The following is a 7,701-nucleotide window of genomic DNA, read 5'->3' as shown; positions in this document are numbered from 1 at the left end:
AGGGAGGAAGAGTAAACCTGGACAAATTTAAAGGGGCACAAAGCAAAAAGTCTATCATCAAAAGATCATACATCAGGTTAAATTTAGTAATGAAATCAGTTTAGCTGACAGAGGATAGGCTGTTCTCATCTGAAAATGTCAATGTACATAGCCATTATGGATGAAAATTTTATGTCTGTTCTATTGTATCCATGTTTCATCAAATGGTCATTTGTTCATCACTTTTTCACAATCAACCCCCTACTATCTTATATGTATGGCCACCTAGGGGTACCTTTACACAGATAAATTTATCTGAAGCACCTGTTTTTGAAGCCAAAGCCAGGAACAGACTATAAACAGAACAGGTCATAAAGGAAAGACTGAGATTTCTCCTCTTTTGAAATCCATTCCTGGCTTTATCTTCAAAGATCTGTCAGTTAAATCTTTCTGTGTAAAGGCACCCTTAAAGGGATTATCCACATAAAAAAAATGAAATGCTCCCAAACCTAGTCTTACTCACCAAGTCCCCCTGAGTATTTTCTTCTGTCTCCTGTCTTTCTAGCTGCTGCCATTCCTGAGTTACAAGTTTTTGTTTTTTTAAAAAACTGATCTATATCCAAGATGGCGCAGGAAAGGAAACTACATTTTCCATCATGCATCTCCCTGATTGGTCCATTTGCGTACTTACCACCTTAGCTTACTTTCCTGCCCGCTGCTTTCATTACTATTGCACAGTAAACACAGGACTATTTTTGCACTGATTTTGCATCACATCAAACCAGTATGTATTCCATACTAGCTGATGATGTAGCAAAGCTGATGCACGCATGGTGTAGTAGAGCTGACGCGTGCATGGGGTAGCCATGTGCTGCATAACAGGCAAATGTTTACTGGGGGTGAGGGTGTAGTGTAGGTTTAGATCTCTGCTTGCTGACTGTGAATAAAAACATTCAAGTTCTATCCAGACTCTAAGAACATCTATAAAACTTACAATATACAGAGCTGTGACAGGTACATATGCCTGCATTTACTGACAGCAAGCAGATATAGAACTATAACTTTTCATATTACAGACACCTAGGCTCAGGGACACATGTAAGGGTCCATATACACAGAAAGATTATCTGCCAAAGATTTGAAGCCAAAGCCAGGAATGGATTTGAAAAGAGGAGAAATCTCAGGCTTTCCTTTAAAGGGGTAGTGCGGCGCTCAGAAATTATTCACAGAATAACACACATTACAAAGTTAAACAACTTTGTAATGTATGTTATGTCTGTGAATCGCCCCGTTCCCCGTGTCCCCCCACCCCCACCCGTGTACCCGGAAGTGTGGTGCATTATACATTACCTGATCCGTGTCGAGGGTCGTCCGCCATCGTGTGCCAAACGTCATCTTCGGACGGACCGCCGAGTCGCTGCCGCCCGTCCCCCCTCCGCCGCGTCACAACTGTGCTCAGCCGCGATTGGCTGAGCACAGTTATGCTCAGCCAATCGCGGCTGACGCTGCAGAGGGCGGCCGGCATTCGGGACAGTTGGAGCTGTTCGCCGTCCGCCCGAAGACGTCACTCGCTGAAGATCGAAGAAGGGTGTGGGCACGTGACAGGTGAGTATAGCGCACCACACTTCCGGGTACACGGGTGGGGGTGGTGGGACACGGGGAAGGGGGCCATTCACAGACATAACATACATTACAAAGTTGTATAACTTTGTAATGTGTGTTAGTCTGTGAATAATTCTTTACCGCCGCACTACCCCTTTAAGACCTGATCTCTCTTTATAGGTTGTTTCTGGCTTTGGCTTCAAATTTTTGGCAGATAATCTTTCTGTGTAAATGGACCCTTGGTCTACGTAAGCAGCACAGGTGCATGGAGATAATACAGATGATGTCTCCTGGGGGCTGTGTTACCAAGGTAATAGACAGCTAACCTGGCCCCCAGAGAGGAGATCACATGTCCTGTGTGTAAAAAGAGAGAGGGGAAGAGGGAGCAGTGCATTGTCAGACAGGACACAGAGATGATTTTAGACATCCAGAGCGGTAAATGGAGCAATAAATAGTGTAGTTTTGCAGCTCAGTTCTACTGAAGTGAATGTAGCTGAATCACAATGCTACATACTAGCTAAGGGTGGGATGGTGTATTAGCAAGAAAGTAGCTTTTCTAATTCTGTATAATCCTTTTAACCTCTTCATGATGGATGGCGGGTATGCCGCCATGGCGCTGTTAAGAGGGTACAGAGAGGGCTCATGACAGGAGACCTCTGTGAACTGCGATGCTCCCTGATGCTATCAACAGCTGGGGGCTGCAGCTCATAGCCGGCATGAACCGATTGTTCGTGTCAGCTATTTAAAGGACAACTCTGGCGCTTGAGAGAGAAAAAAAACCTGCATTTTTCATACTCCCCATCATTCCTGGGTCCATCGTTTAAATCTCCCACCGATCATGGGTCCCCAGAGCTCCCATCAGTGTCTTCATTTCTTCGCCACTTCCTTCTTCTGCGGCTGGCAGCTAGAGAGTGTCAGATGACTGACCGCTTGGTCAGCCAATTGGAGCAGAAGGGGACAGAAGGGTAATTAAAGCTTTATAATGTGTTTTAAATTCCCTAAAAAAAAAAAAATCACCACAGTTGTCCTTTAAAGGATACCTCTCACCCCCCGTGCCTGGGTGACAGGCTCCCGACCCCCGTTAGAGCGCCCTATACTTACCTAATCGCGCCGGGTCCCGCTTCCTGATCCGGTCGGGTCACGGAGATTTCAGCTCCCGAAGCCCGGCGCGCACGCTCACAGGAGAGTCCGATGCCCATAGAGAATGACGGAGCATCGGACTCCCCATTCATTCTCTATGAGCGTCGGACTCTGCTGTGTGCTGAAATCTCTGTGACCCAACCGCATCAGGACCCGGCGCGATTAGGTGACTATAGGGGGAATCTAGCAGGGGGTCAGGAGCCTGTCACCCCGGCACACGGGGTGACAGGTCCTCTTTAACCATTTAAATGCCACTGACCCATGGCTCTATTCATTCCTATGGAGCTATTCATTACACAGAAGTCAGGGCCCGATACCGAGATCAGCAGGGGGTACAAAGATCGCACTCCCCGTGATCTCCTTATAGGACCAAAAGTTGATTTTTCCTGGAATACTTCTTTAAAGGGGTTATCTAGCACTACAAAAACATGGCCGCTTTTCCCCCTTTCTTGTCTCCAGTTCAGGTGCAGTTTGCAATTAAGCTCCATTTACTTACATGGAACTGAGTTTGAAACCCCACCCAATCTGGAGACAAGAGAGGGGGAAAGGTGACCATGTTTTTGTAGCGCTGGATAACTCCTTTAAGGCACTTTCAGGATTGGTTCCCTTTAAGGGGTTAAGGAACTGTATTACCCATAGGACAAACAATTTTTTTCTGTGGACACTGCAAGGTAAATGCAAATACTAGGAAGCTGATTTGCATAATGAATTATTGGGTTAATGTTTGGTTTAAAATAAAGCAAATGACTGATACTTTATAGGCATACTTGCCTATTTGCCCTGACATATACAAATTTTCCAGATGTAGGAGGGGTTGTTATCAGACTATTTGAAGACCAGGAAGGTCTTTCTCAAAGCTAGGAACTTCAACAGCAGGAGAAGAGACATGTAAGGAGCTTCATGTTAAATCCAATATTATAAAAAAACAAATCTGCTTTTAAAATCTTTAACCAACCAGTACTTCTGGTGGTGAGTCGGGTCGTGGCGTCACCATTTTATCCAGGAAGTGACATCACCATGTTACCCAGGAAGTTAAGCCTTGATGCAGTAGTAAGTGCAGGAAAAAAAGCAATTTATAAGCATTTCCCGTAATAAGTGTATATTGGGGATTTGTATAACTTTTGGGTGGCAATGTAATACTTTAATAACATTTTTTGCCAGAATTCTCCTTTAAAGTGGTTATCCAGCCGTGTGTGTGCGCTGCACCTTGCTTAAAGGGGTTATCCAGGGCTACAAAAACATGGCCACTTTTCCCTCTACTGTTGTCTCCAGTTCAGGTGCGGTTTGCAATTAAGCTCCATTTACTTAAATAGAACTGAGTTTCAAAACCCCACCGAACCTGGAGACAACAGTAGGGGGAAAGTGGCCATGTTTTTGTAGAGCTGGATAACCCCTTTAATGTTTACTGACCCTAATCCTTGTATCCACATATTAGTAGAATGCAGCATATTAATGGGGCAATGCAGAGTGTGTGTGTGTAGTTTCCACAGGTATTCTCCACTTCTAAGGGAATTATCAAAAGTGTCCGCAAGAATAAATTGCCAATGACCCTGTGACTGATAACCCGCAGGACATGTTGAAGTTTTTTTAGCAGTTTGTTATTTTCCAAAATTGTGTCAAAAACTTTTTTAATTCGTGAATACCGCCTAAAGCCAAAATTGTTTATATCTGGTCCGCCGTATTTTGCCAATATCGGCCATTATGGTCGATAATCATTTAGTGTAATAGAAGACAACGATCAGCTGACATGTACAATGTGCTGTCATCGCCCCATGTAATAGGAGTGGCGGCAGCAGACCGCCGCTGTCTCCTATGGGCTGCCCAGACGATCTGACGATCGCCAGGGTAGCCCTCCTGGCTCTTACCTGCTCCTCCACGTTTGCTGTCGGCCCGTGTAATAGGTCAGGTCAGCACTAGCTTGCTCTTCACATGGCCCCGTGTAATAGGGGCTTTAGAAAACAGAGCTTCCAGTCCCTGTTTTATTTTAAAGGGGTATTTTGGTAAAATTAAAATTTTATATGTTGATGGGCATGTTGCAGAAATGAAAATTAAGTGATTTCTATTCTTTTGTTTTACAATTTTTATCCAATCAAAACAATACTATTTGGGATACTTTTAATTCTTTTTTTTTATATTTTTTTTTTTTACAATATTTATTAGTCCCACTAGGGGACAAGAAAATATGATACTTAGATAACATACATAATAGAGTGGTTCCTCAACATACAATATTAATTGGTTTCAGGACGACCATTGTATGTTGAAACTATTGTATGTTGAGACCAAAATTCTATGGAAAACTGGTCCAGGTAAAGAGCAGCACAGAACATGTAGTATCACACTATACTTACTATTAGACAGCCAACCAGCGCATGCATTTCAGTAATACTGGGGTTTTACCAGTAAAATTGCCAGATTAATATGTTGATCATCTGGTTATTTACATATGCTGCAGATCTGGACTGTCTGTAGCATTGTACAGTCATGGGCAAAAGTTTTGAGAATGACACAAATATTTTCATGATCTGCTGCCCTCTGGTTTTTATGTGTGTTTTTCAGATGTTTTTATCACATACAGGAATATGAGTAACAAAAGCTTATATTGACCCTTCTTCTTCAGGACCTCTGCAATTCTCCCTGGCATGCTCTAAATCAACTTCTGGACCAAATCCTGACTGATAGCAGTCCATTCTTGCACAATCAATGCTTGCATTTTGTCAGAATTTGTTGGTTTTTGTTTTTCCACCCGTCTCTTGATGATTGATCACAAGTTCTCAATGGGATTAAGATCTGGGGAGTTTCAAGGCCATGGAGCCCAAAATCTCTGTTTTGTAGCCTGAGCCATTTAGTTATCACCTTTGCTTTGATAAGGTGCTCCATCATGCTGGAAAAGGCATTGATCAACCAAACTGCTCTTGGATGATTGGGAGAAGTTGCTCTTGGAGGACATTCTGGTACAATTCTTTATTCATGGCTGTGTGTTTAGGCAAGACATGAGAGATCCGATTCCCTTGGCAAAGTTAGGGCACAGATACGCCGTAAGGCACGGGGCTGCAATTTTAAAAGTAATATTTTATGACATCACCTGCCGAACGAATCACAGGACAGATCTTGGATTAAAAGCAGCTATCTAAAGGTACAAGTGGTTTGGGGGGGGGGTCAGATTATGGGTTCAGAGTCGCTTTAATCATGACAGATTGATCTCCAGCCCTGTCCTCATCAACACCCACACCTGTGTTAATGGAGCAATCACTGAAACGATGTTAGCTGGTCCTTTTAAGGCAGGGCTGCAATGATGTTGAAATGTTTTTGGGGGGATAAAGTTCATTTTCTTGGCAAATATTGACTTTGCAAGTAATTGCTGTTATGCTGATCACTCTTTATAACATTCTGGAGTATATGCAAATTGACATTTTAAAAACGGAAGCAGTAGACTTTGTAAAAATTAATATTTGTATCATTCTCAAAACTTTTGGCCATGATTGTATGTTGAGTCTGGTCTCAAGTTACAATAGTCCAGAAAGGACCATTGTATGTTAAAAATATTGTATCTTGAGGACATTGTAAGTTGAGGGATCACTGTACTCTGTATTACTGTGTGGCCTGTCTGTAAGTGTTCAACCCACAGGTAGACTGAAGGGTCTTTGGCTCACATATATGGCAGACATGGGTCTTTTGTTACACCCCCACATCCCATGACAAGCCATAAATTTCTTCTCTCTGCTGTGTACCCAGGCATCATTATCTCATATTTGATAGGGAATAATATCTCTAAATTACAGGTGCTTCTATGGGGGGATAAGGCTGCATTTTCACCATCACATTGTTGAAAAGATGGTATATTTGCAAGCCAGATAATTGTATTACTACATCTTTTATGTGGTACGTCAGGTACATAGACAACCTAATTTTCATTTGGGGGTTGGATGTAGTAACCATATTTTGTTTCCAAATATAAAGAGATCTCATTTTTAGATTTAAAGAGGAAGTCCATGGATTTTGAAAATCCGGCAGCCAGCAGGGGCAAATTTGATTACAAGTACGAACTTACCTCTCCCCGTGCCCGCGGTGAGCAGCGGGACTGGCTGCTCTGGGGTTTACGCGTCACGACCCGGCTAATGGACTGGCCGCTCTGGGGTGTATGCATCACGACCCAGCTAATGGACTGGCCGCTGAGCCAGTCAGTAACTGGCACAGGACATACTCCAGTCACTGATTGGCTGAGCGGTCACTCCATCAGCCAAGACAGGCATTTCCCCCCGAGTCATGACATTGTCACAACTGAAGGAAAAATGACTTCCAGTGGGGGTCCCGCCAATCACAGTGGGCACGGGAAAAGGTGAGTGCCTACTCCTTATCAAATTCCCCCCTGCCGGATTTTCAAAATCCCCAGACTTTTCCTTTCATCATTGTGGGAGGTATTAATATTCCTGCCGCTAAATCTATATATTACATTGCGGGAAATATTGATATTCATATTACCAAAACTATATTTGGGAAGGGTACAGCTGGGAACAATATCTTACATGTCTTATCATGCCACTGTACAGTATAACTTATTCCTGTGGTTGAAATTTTATGAGCCAAGAGGGATTGCTCAATACCAGAAAATTTTCATACGGAAGCACAGAATGTCTCCCTCCTTGCAAATATCCAATATGAATGTTTAACAGAGCAGTGTAACATGCAATAAGGGCTGAAATCTACTTGTATCTTTTATATCTTAATCTGCAAGCTTGATACCAAAACAGTCAGCGATTCTCTCCACCCCTTATATCATCAGATTTTAGGACATTTGCCACATTTTGCACATTCAGGCTTGGCAAAAAAATCATGTCGGCATGTTGTAGCAATTAAATGTGACTCACTGTGTTCAGCAGTGAAAAGCATGGTTTTGCAAATGGAGGATTATGTTAAAAACCAAAAGGGACATACTTAAAAGGATATTCCACTTTTCATATGTTGCTGCCCATGGTGAGA

Source organism: Dendropsophus ebraccatus, chromosome 13 (assembly GCF_027789765.1).
Source record: "Dendropsophus ebraccatus isolate aDenEbr1 chromosome 13, aDenEbr1.pat, whole genome shotgun sequence".
NCBI lineage: Eukaryota > Metazoa > Chordata > Amphibia > Anura > Hylidae > Dendropsophus > Dendropsophus ebraccatus.
The sequence above is the reverse complement of the archived record's forward strand: the minus strand, read 5'-3'. Positions refer to the sequence as shown.